Raw genomic sequence first — 11,449 nt, 5'->3', positions numbered from 1 at the left:
ATAAACTGTGTAGTACGGTTATTTTTGGTTGGATATGTTTATCCGAAAGCGATAAACGTCTATGATGATGCTCCTCTATCCAGAAGATGCAATCACCACGGGGACCTAATCTCTTCACAACAGTGTACCCATTCAATGAGCACCGCTATAAATAATTAAACTGCGCGTATTGGTAACGGGTAGGATCCATTGAGTGGATGATTGACCGTGCAATATACGAAGTTGACGAAGAGTGTTCAAGGTAGTGGTAAATCTTAGCTGAATCGTTCCGTGCGGCGAGAAGCAGGTTTAAGTTCGTCTAGTGATCGGCATTTAGGCTGATCTCTGACCGACACGAGGCCTTTGTGTTTAAAGAAGGACGTCTAAGTGACCTTGCCATTATTAGCGTCAGCCTGATATACGATGCGAGCGCCTACCAAAGATGTCTGACCAGCGGCGGACAGACGTTTGCATCAATTAGTGAACTAGCTTATAGGTCAAAATTTAATTTCAAACTAAAATCAAAAGAAAGATGCCGTATACAATTATGTAACTAATAAAAACACAGATTAAACATTATAGCGTATATTTGACAACTTTTAAAAGGCGACTCACGAACACATAGGTACAACTATGGACTGTACAAAAAAATTTAACGAATGGTTAGAGCAGACCCTTTATGCATCAACAAGGACAAGTATACACTTTGGCAGGCGGCAGGGCCTATTTAACCGTCACGCACAAAATGAACAAATTTCTGTTCATATTTATCTGCTGTCAGAGAAATATAAAAACAGTGATATTTTTTTTCTGTCATATAGAAAATGTTTTACAATCTCACGCTGAGAGCTTTTTTACAAACGAACTTCATACCTGCCAACAATATTTTTCACGAGACTTCGGTTTATATCATACGAATACGACCCGCTGTGACAACTGCCAAGTTTACTATGAAATAAACTATAGTATGTTATTTTTTCGGAAACGCGTCGCTGATGTGGAGAGACAGAATTTTTTAACTTATTTTTTTTTGTACATTTTTGTTGTCTGACAGGACGACTGGTAAGTCTGTCGGTTTCAATTTGCAGTGCGCGTATTTATTGAGTGCAAATAAGCCGGCGCGCTCAGTGCTTCGCTGACAATGCGTTTGTTATAATTATTCAGGATAGAAATATGGACGTCAACTAATGGACCTCATTCAGAAATGGTATAGCGTCAACGGTCAGATAGAAATAATTATGTGTACGTACTAAGGTATCGTCTGTTGCTACGTCTGAAGGATCAGCTAACGTCTTTGCCTTAGGTACTGAAGTACCTGAAATATATTAAATTAATTCTGTACATAGTTGCAATGATTCAGCACGAAAATTTGAACGTCTAGATAGCCATACCTAGGCGTTTCGAAGAAAACAGTAGAAGGAACTTAAGGAAGTAATATAACTTTGAGGAATGGGTGATAACAAAAAATCTGTTGAATAGAGACCAAATGATACGACTTCAAAATGGACTATCTTCTAGAATAGCAAAGCGGTGCTAGGCAATGTAAAAACAGGTTTTTACGTCTAACTAGAAAGCATCTGGATACCTGCAGTGCTTGCTCAATGCCTTTTCCTATACATCTGTTATACAACTAAGGTGTACATAATTGATCCTACCTACAAAGGTAATAGGTTCTTATCGGTTTCAGCCGTAAAGTCAATGCAAAAAGTAATGGCAGAATTTATCGTAGTTTCAATATACTTATTTTCTATTGATTCGTTACCTGATAATTTCGTCAAACAGTTTGTACCTATCTATCATTACAGTCATGTGGCGTCGTACCAAGCGCCGAACCAAGAAAAAACGTATAACGTTGGAAAATCTGCGAAAAATTAGCTTCAGTTCTAGTTCGTAAACCGGATACTATTTAATCAAGCAGCTCGATAAAAGATACGGATGTGAAGAGAAATAAAAATTGTAATCCTCTTTATGATGTTCTGATTCAAGAAGAGGTTCGTGAAAGGCCAATGCGTTGCCACTCGATATCGTCTGTGTTTTCACTATTTAGGAGGTAAAAGGGCCTGCAAGAAGGCTGCATACTTGTATGAGCACGATGGAAAATGAAACATAACCTGTGGAGTTGTAGTTTGTAAAGAAAAATCCATTTAATTCCTTTACGTACGGACTTTGGCTTGACAATGCCTCAGTACCCCTTCATGACCAAGATGGACGACCAAAACGCTGGAATTGTATTCAATGACCTACAGCTTTAGTAGAATTAGAGAAATTAGAATTACAGTAGTTATTACAATTCAAGTAGCAGCGCGGTTATTCTAGTTTTCTAGCTTTCAGAATAAATGCAGTCGCCCCGAGCCATCTCCAACAAGCGGCTAGAACAACGCCAACACAGAGAGATTTTCGGATCTGATGCATCGAAATGAAATTTCTACAGATCTACAATCCGAGAACAACCTGGAGATTGCTAGACAAAATGCCTTGGCCAAGGTAAGGTTTGTTTAAATGATTATTGGTTAGATACTAGCGTAAATTAATAACGCGGTCTGGCTCTTCATTCATGCGAGACCTTCAGCTCATAATAAACAGACTTCCATGGTACATAAGGCAGGTCAGATTAAGTCATAGAAGATTAGACGACGCCAATGTTATAAGTACGCCTGAACACCGTCCTCGCTTTATCCCGTCCCCTGCACACTCGTGGATGGACGGACGACCTAATCTATAAGGACCTGCCCTATATAATCAACTGATTTCCATTTGCTATCTCATATGGTTGGTTGCTTAGCGTCGTTATCGAGTTACACACTGTAGACAAACTATAGGGAGCTTTGTGGAATGTCTCCTTCCTTCCTTCCTTCCTTCCTTCCAAACAGAATTTCCTAATTCTCGAAGCTAGTAAGTGAAAGTATGACTTCGCGCGCTGCCAAGTATCTTTGGAGCGGGGCCATCTATGCAAAACGAACAGAGTTAACACACGTCTGAAAGCGTATGCGCTCGGACGTGCTCCTTTAAGAAGCGTCCCATAATATATTGGGCCTTCTACATAGTCGATGTAGACGAGTTGCTATGTAAATTCGCGCTTTCTGTTAACCGCAGAGAACCGCTTACCTGTTATTGTGAAACTTGTTGGACCGCGTTCACGCCATTTTCGCTACCTTCCCTAGTTAACAGGACATCACTTGGACATCTGCAGCCGTAGTGATGTCCTGCCAGTTGTTGCTGGCGATCGTAAGCAAACCGGAAACGGATTATCACTTACTCCTACTTATTCACGCGACCTATCGTTACATATCGTGTGTATATAAGGATTGAGAAAAAGAAGAAAAACAAATGCGAGTGACACAAGATATGTACTATAATGTACTTGGAGGAGGAAGCGAGTTCCCGAGAGATGGGGATTCGCAACTACGACCGCTGGTTCTTTTTTCTGTAGGCTCACTCTCAGGCGGCGCGCTTGTTCTATCGTTGACAATCAATATACGATATCTAATTTAGCTGACCCTCCGTTGCCTCTTACTTGCTGATCAAGAACCCAATAACGATATATCTATATGCATGTGCGTGCACATGCTGTGCTGTGTGCATGCGCCTGTCAGAGTGTGAACTATCTCTCTATAACTCGTCCCGAAAGTCATGTAACGAATAAATATAGGGGTAAGAGAGGCAAAGCGTTATCGTATTCTCACAGCGCCAGAAAAAAAAAGTCTGCTCACCACGTGACAGTGATAAGAGCGACCAAATTCAGGAACAAATGACAGTATAGCTTTAAAGCAATTCGTAGACACACTTAGTTGTTTCACGGCTCTTACGCCGCGATGATTTAATCATAGCAGCCAGCGGATAACATCCTGACGTTCGTAATTACATTTCATAGATACCTGCCCACTATATCTGACAGGGTCGTTTTTTCTGGGTGAAATATTAACATGCGTAACAGCGAAGAGCCGTTGAAATTAGAAAACTTCTGCCAACATTAGCGAGTACTGGCGATTCCGTCGTTCCACATGTGTTGACGCTTGGCTACACACAACAAAGCCATCGTTGAAACTCCTTGCACCCGATAATTTTCTCCATTCTAGTTTCCTTGAGCTAAATTCATTTTTTTTTTTTTTTTTACTTTACCGGTGAGCTGCATGTGTGAGGTATTTGAACGAATTACGGTATCTACCCACGCCAACATCTTCACGCCATGACGCACTTACGTCATCAATTAAGCCTGAATTATTTTGATAATTAATCATTGTCTTTTGCACCGATTTATTTCAACTTCCTCGTCGCTACAGTCCTTTGATACTTCAATAGCAAATAGCTCAAACGTACAGACATGTAAAATTCAAGGATGTTCATTTGCTGATTGAAGGTGTTCTATCCATATACACAAAAACATCCTCTCTTGAGGAACAGGCATTTCTTTGAACAACACCTAATGATACAATATTTCTATAATATTGTCCACAATCTGCAGATTCTTGCCTGCTAGACGATCGAGCGACCTTCTTGTACGCGTGATTGAATCCTGCAGGGGTAGGCACTTGCAAATTTCTGTAAGTACCTTCGTTAGTGTGTCCTGATCTGATATCTCACTATTTGCCCTACCTGATTTAAGGTCCTCGCATGGCTAGTGTTTCCGATAGTGTTTCCGGTCGACTTCGTTGTGTTGTTGAATGTTGCAGTTTCAACACCGATAGGCACTACTGCATATATTATTTCTTTGGTTTTTGCTTCGTACATTACTTACGTATGAGTCGCAAATGCGCGGGCAGGATGCACGCAAAGAGAGCTATGAGAAGTGTGGCTATTACACGGTGTAAAATAAGTAAACGGGCATCAAAACATAGTCGACGGTACGAACGAGTGCTAGCTGTACCACAAACTACAGGGCCAGATTTAACTTAGAATTAAGTTGTATAGTTGCGATAAGATCATGTGAGCGGGATAGGCTTTTATCCGGTTGTGGAAGAATTTATAAGTTGGCTTTGTAAGCAGTGCCAATATCGCTAAAGCAGGCTGTATTGAATAAATATTGTTGGAGCTTGATAAGAATGTAGAGATAGTCTTCTGTTGAATAACAAGTACGTTTGAAAAGTTACGCAAGCCTATGGCAGATACGCCCAAGTTTAGCGATTTCGGAAACACGTTTTCAAGCACTGCTGGTTTTCTGTCTTCTAATAACTTTCTAGTAACATGTAATACGTATACAAGCGTAGCAGATTCAAGCCAGTGACCGACTAAGCTATCAATTTGGGTGCCGTATCTTAGCTGACTAGATTTTGGTAATACTCATTCGCTGATGCTGTTCCTTCTTTAAATATACATCCAGAGCTATTGAGCATAAGAAGATAGAGGGAAAAACTCATCAAGTTTTTACCTTTTCGCTTTAAATAGTACTTTACCGTCTATCAGACACGTACGAATTATCGATTATATGCGAGCTATTTAATCGTATGCATTCTCAATACGTGATACGAATTTGCGCGAAGTTCCCATTTGATTTGTTCCGGTTCATGCATGCTCTACGTAACAACCCTGATCCGCAGGTGTTCGAATCTGCAAACTAAGAGCTATATATCTATACTACTTTTGCTCGTACAAAATCCACTTACGAATGTCGTGAGAAGAAATAACCTCATTTTCGGGGCTGCCAGTTAACGCGTGGGGTGTCCACACAAGAACCTATGCCAGTCGTACGACTGATCGAAGTATTGTTGGTCCTTAACGAGTAGTCTATGCGTCTAGATCGGCGAGGCCGATCGCTGCACCGACACTTCGTCACGAGTCAGACAGTAACTGTTAGCAGTTAGTCGGTTAATTAAAAGAATCAGTGCCAGTCACAGCGGGTCCTCGAACGCCTTCGTCGCAATGTACCCCCTAGACGCGCGTAACACTGGCGTCAGAACCCCATGTCCATCACGAATAAGGCCACTACAACGGACTCCGACACTATGCTTTCTAAGATACCGAGCAGGGTTAGAGAATGAGAAAGCGCAATTGCCTCAACTTCGTCTGTTTACCCCTCGTTCTGTCAAACGTTACGGTACATATACAGCTCTCGTGATGTAGACGGCATCTGGAATTATCATGATGGTGACTATTGTACTCAATGAAGCACTAGTATTACTATAACAATAAAGAAATCTAGTGTCCAAGGACTCTAAAGAAAAGATGACGTCGTCTAATTTAGCACATGACGTGACGTGACGTGACGTCTGAATCAAGAGCAACCGGCTGAACTCGGATCTCGGGTTTTCTCCTTTTTCGTCTAGCCTATTTATTTTTCTATTACGGGTAGTTAAATTATCAGTACATTTTCAACACAAGCTCCAATGGTCTATTCTTGCCAAGTGGGTTACCGCCTTCGCGAGCACAATATTCGTATAATACCCACTACTTTGTTCCTATTGTTGTTGTTTCTTCTCACACTTCTGGTTTTTTGCTGCACCATTCAACTTGTAGGGAGTGAGCGGTCACCTGTTACACCTAGTTATCACTAAGTTGAACCTGATCCATTCGTCTACGATCAAATCTCAGCAATTGGCAGTTGTTCTCCTTAAAATGACAAATGTTTATATATATATATTGTTTAACTTTTTCTATTTTTCGACCCGATGCGTTGGTGTCATTAAGTTGGTTGGAAACTTTTAAATCTAGCCCTCCGAATTGGTGGGTCAACGATAAACTCTGTCTTGCTACCACTTTTTCGTCTACACGTTGAATTTCGCCGCGTTCGGTAGCAGCATGTCCGACGTGCCGCACAGCGCGTAAGTAGTGCTGTTAACCAGCTCAACTATTCGTATCCGGTGAACGCACGACCAAACGCCGTACCGTGCCGAGTATGCAACAGTTGGCCAAGAGCACGCGCGAGTCCAAGGGGGCGGGACTTGATGTGCGCGCGCACCGAACGGCTCACCTCCCCTGATCCCTCCATAGGTTGCTGGCGGCATAGAGGAGTCTATACTCTATATACCCGTCTCCCTTTTAAGATTAACATTACCCGTCGTTGCCTATTGCTACTAGCTGCTGCTACCCCTACAGATGTGTCGTGCACTCCCCCATTCCCCTAACAAATTAACCAGACCTTACCGAAACCACTGTGCTACCATTGCTATAGCACAACGTTGTCTGACTTGGCTCGCCCACAGCCAGTTCGTGACGTAAATGGTACACGGGAGTCCCAATATACTTCTATAATCATAGCCATCATGTCTTTTAGGTTAGGTTCTATTCGGTGTACCATTCTAGCCCGCTCTTGCCGTTACCACTGGTGGGCTGGGCAGCAGAAATGTAGTCGAGAAGGATTCAGCCAAATGCTGGGAGCAAACGAACGCCCAAGATTAGGGTGGCACACCCACCGGCTAGGGCCGCAACCTCTACTAACGATGGGCGGCAGAGTGTCTGTGTGTGCGTGTGGACTGATCCAAAAAGAGGCGGAGACGGGTGACGTACAAACGGCGGACCGGAATGAGACAAGATGGACCAACTAAAAATAGCCTATTTGCCTATGGACCTCTGTGGCGTCCCCACACACCCCCAAGTTCTGATCATACATCGGTTCTGAGCTGGTTTGTTGCGAGATGCATCCGTCTACCGAAGTCCGAGAGGCTACGATCGGTCACTGAGAAGCGTAATGAGCAAAAAAAACAGAAAGTAAAAAGAGTAAGATCAGGGGGCTAGGATAAAAATTTTGGCAAAGTGGGATAAAAAAAGAGGGCAAATACGGGAAGAGTGTAAGAGGGAAAGATGAGAAGTAGCAGGGGGTAGAGAGCACTGCCATCGAGGCTGGTGACACCTGGGATCTACATCATGGTCCGATGTAGCCGAAATGTGCACGTAAAAGGATTAAGTATGGAGCGCGAAGGCTGCCGCGTCTTTCGAAAGCAATAGTTCAGGAGAGGCGATCGACAAGTTGCCTTGAGGTAAAAATCTAAGGAAAGTAGTAAGTCGTTTATTTCCTTATAGCTCTCTATATATGAACAGCAGCAGCAGCAGCAGCAGCAGCAGCAGCAGCAGCAGCAGCAGCAGCAGCAGCAGCAGCAGCAGCAGCAGCAGCAGCAGCAGCAGCAGCAGCAGCAGCAGCAGCAGCAGCAGCAGCAGCAGCAGCAGCAGCAGCAGCAGCAGCAGCAGCAGCAGCAGCAGCAGCAGCAGCAGCAGCAGCAGCAGCAGCAGCAGCAGCAGCAGCAGCAGCAGCAGCAGCAGCAGCAGCAGCAGCAGCAGCAGCAGCAGCAGCAGCAGCAGCAGCAGCAGCAGCAGCAGCAGCAGCAGCAGCAGCAGCAGCAGCAGCAGCAGCAGCAGCAGCAGCAGCAGCAGCAGCAGCAGCAGCAGCAGCAGCAGCAGCAGCAGCAGCAGCAGCAGCAGCAGCAGCAGCAGCAGCAGCAGCAGCAGCAGCAGCAGCAGCAGCAGCAGCAGCAGCAGCAGCAGCAGCAGCAGGTAAATGTTAATGTAAACTATTTTGGGGATTGATGGGCATCTTTCAAAGATGGCTACGGTAACATTTTTCGCACTAGAGATTATTCACATCGTCTTGCCCATTTCGAGTATTGAGTCCTTCTTAAGTAAATAATTTGAAGCAAATATGAGAGCCTTTGTTTTGAGTGTGCGGGTACATTTTCTCGGCTGAATCAAGTTAGGAAAGTACACAAATGAGATAGCTAATTAACTATATTAAACAATGCATATTCTTACTATATATATATATATATATATATATATACGCTAATTTTGATAAACGGGTATCCGTTTATCAAAATCCCGTTACTGAACGTAGTACGAATTCCATAACTTAAATACGTCGTAAAGGTGCATCATTTTTTTGGGCACAGCACAACCCGAAATTGAAGACAAGACACAATGGAATGTTTATGGTCCTTGTTTCTTTTAATGGTTGCTCCAGGTGGAATCGGCAAAGCGCCATAATCCAACCATCTGATGAACGGTCGACTACCGTTTCATTGTGGCCCAAAGACCTGTGTAATAATTCGCAGATGTTTGCTGTTTGTGTTTAGTTTAATGCCACCAAAAGGAACTTGGTTAATTCTACCCCGAACTGCGAATTAACTAGCAGAAACAGCATCATAAGATGAGTCAGATTGAAACTACTGGAAATTTGCATTGTAGTTCGATATCTACCGTGAGGTTTTTCATAGGAAAAGTCAGGCCTTGTCTTAGTCTCAATATCTTTCTTTAAGGACATGACAGAATCTGTTTTGCATTACTGTATGTGCAATGTCCGTACAATTTGCTAATTTATTTGCACTATATAAAATAATCGCTATATATATATCTATATATATATATATATATTATGCTTATGCCCGTCCCAGTCTACTAGCCGCAGAGAGGATGATTTGGTCCCGTGAATTCTAATTAGTAGGACCACCCATTATGACAAACTTAGAGCGCCTAAAATAAACTTTGGAACTGGATATCGAATCTGAGACCTCATAATTTTGAGCCTGGTATTCTAACGACCTCACAGTCGATGCGAGCTGGATAATTTCTACCGAGTTTTTGACTCAGTTCGGGAATTGATGGCGGACTTGCCCAAAATATCGACGTTTGTTACCGGGTGACCAAAATCTCGGAATTTTCTGGGTTTCTACGATACCACCCTGTCACGGCACGGCGACGCCATCAAAACGCCGATAATTTATGCTTTAAAGCGGAGCATCTCACGCCGGGGATTGATGCAGCAATGTGTTGATCGCTGTCTATGTGTATCCACGCATTAACTCTAGGCCTGCTGTCCTTGCCGGACATTAAAGATCGGAGCTTTCCTCTTTTCCATCATGCTCATTATTTTCTTCTCGATTAGTTTTAACTAGCATAGAAGCCATTAGTTATGGTCTGTTGCAATATCTTTTTTATCTTGGTGTATTTAAAGGTCCAATCTTGTCGAGTTCCCTCATCCGCATACATGACGGTCGCCAGCGAAACTAGCCTACTACGCCTAATAAGGACCATACGTCTAAATTTATGTAAATAAACGAATAGTAGAACGCTCGAGACGAGTACGATCAAACATATTCGTACCTCGTATAGACACACGTATGATCTTGATTTCAGTATGTTGAGGCAAGCATTTTTTTATTCCTGAAAATATCTGCGGTACCTAAGGTCAACTATACTAATAGAGCTATTTCAATTACATCTAGTTATACCTACACATCGAGTCCCGAATGATAATTTGTATCTAATCCTTGACATAACAAAGACAAAGCAGCTCACACTGTCAACAAAATTTTGTAAAGCATTGAAAAATTTAATCGTCTGCATATCAGAAAACATCGATGTATGTATAAGACGCTCCGTTTTCTATCTGTAAACAACCAATCACATGTTGATATAGTTATAGTTGTGATTTGAAAAATCTGCCGTTTTTAAAATTGCACCAATAAAACACATTCTTTCGTGTGTTCTCATAGCTTCTTTTATGTTTGTAAGTTGTTTCTACAATTGATTAAAGATAATCAGTATTAAAGTTGATATGTTGGCCTTGAAGTTTGAAATTCATTTTTCCGTATGTTTTTCGTTCGACTTACGCTTATTCATAATGAAAGCTTTGCAATTGTTAAAAAAAACAACAACGTTTTTTTTCTTCTATTGTTTTGTGGATGCCCTTCTCGAACGTTGGGGCAATTGTTCGAAAGTTGAACGAAGAGTTCGCTGTATGGCATAATGGCCAGCTGATTCGTGGAACGATATATTGCATAATTTTCCACTTCCTTCAGCCTAGTATACTCAGACTTCGAGCAGAGCAAAGCAATCACGACAACTTTCCTCTTGAGACTTTTAGAAGGTTACTCGAGGTTGTACTCGAGGATACTTGTATTCATTATCGTTTTCTGGACGGCAATCACCGAATGATTATGAAGCTTCCATAAATCTGAACAATCAATGGTAACTCTTCTGTATGCATTTAAGGCTTCCTCTAATTCTAAACTGCCATATTCGGTAGGTTTGCGACAGTTTCTTTCCTGTATCTTCCTAGGTATCTTCATCTATACTTGGTAAAAATACGTGTCTGCATATGCTTTTTTAGTAACATGGTCTCATACTGTTTATTTTGTATAAATTCTGTAAAGTCAAGCTACCGACTCACCCCTGCTCACGAAGCCAGTTGATAGGATGCGTAAATAGTACAGCCATCTCTTGTGTATTTTGCTTACTAGCTTACTGAAATGGCTGTTACGATTAGCTGAAGAAATTAAAAATAAATAGAATTCTAAGTTTATCTAAGTTGTTGTTATATTGGACCGAAGAACGAACTGCGGTAATCTGATGGTTAACAACGTCGTCTCATTTTTCAAAGCCGAAACTTTGATCTTCTTTGTAACAAACAACCAATTAAAATGGTAACATCAAATCATATTATAGGACGAATGTGTATTTTTTTTCTCTAAGTTTGATTCTGGCTGAAATAATTCGAGTAACGTGCACTGAAGTTAGCACTTCTCAGCGACCTACATATTAGCTTTGG

The sequence above is a fragment of the Varroa destructor genome, unplaced genomic scaffold (assembly GCF_002443255.2).
Source record: "Varroa destructor unplaced genomic scaffold, Vdes_3.0 BEIS01000007.1, whole genome shotgun sequence".
NCBI lineage: Eukaryota > Metazoa > Arthropoda > Arachnida > Mesostigmata > Varroidae > Varroa > Varroa destructor.
This window is presented reverse-complemented; position numbering follows the sequence as displayed.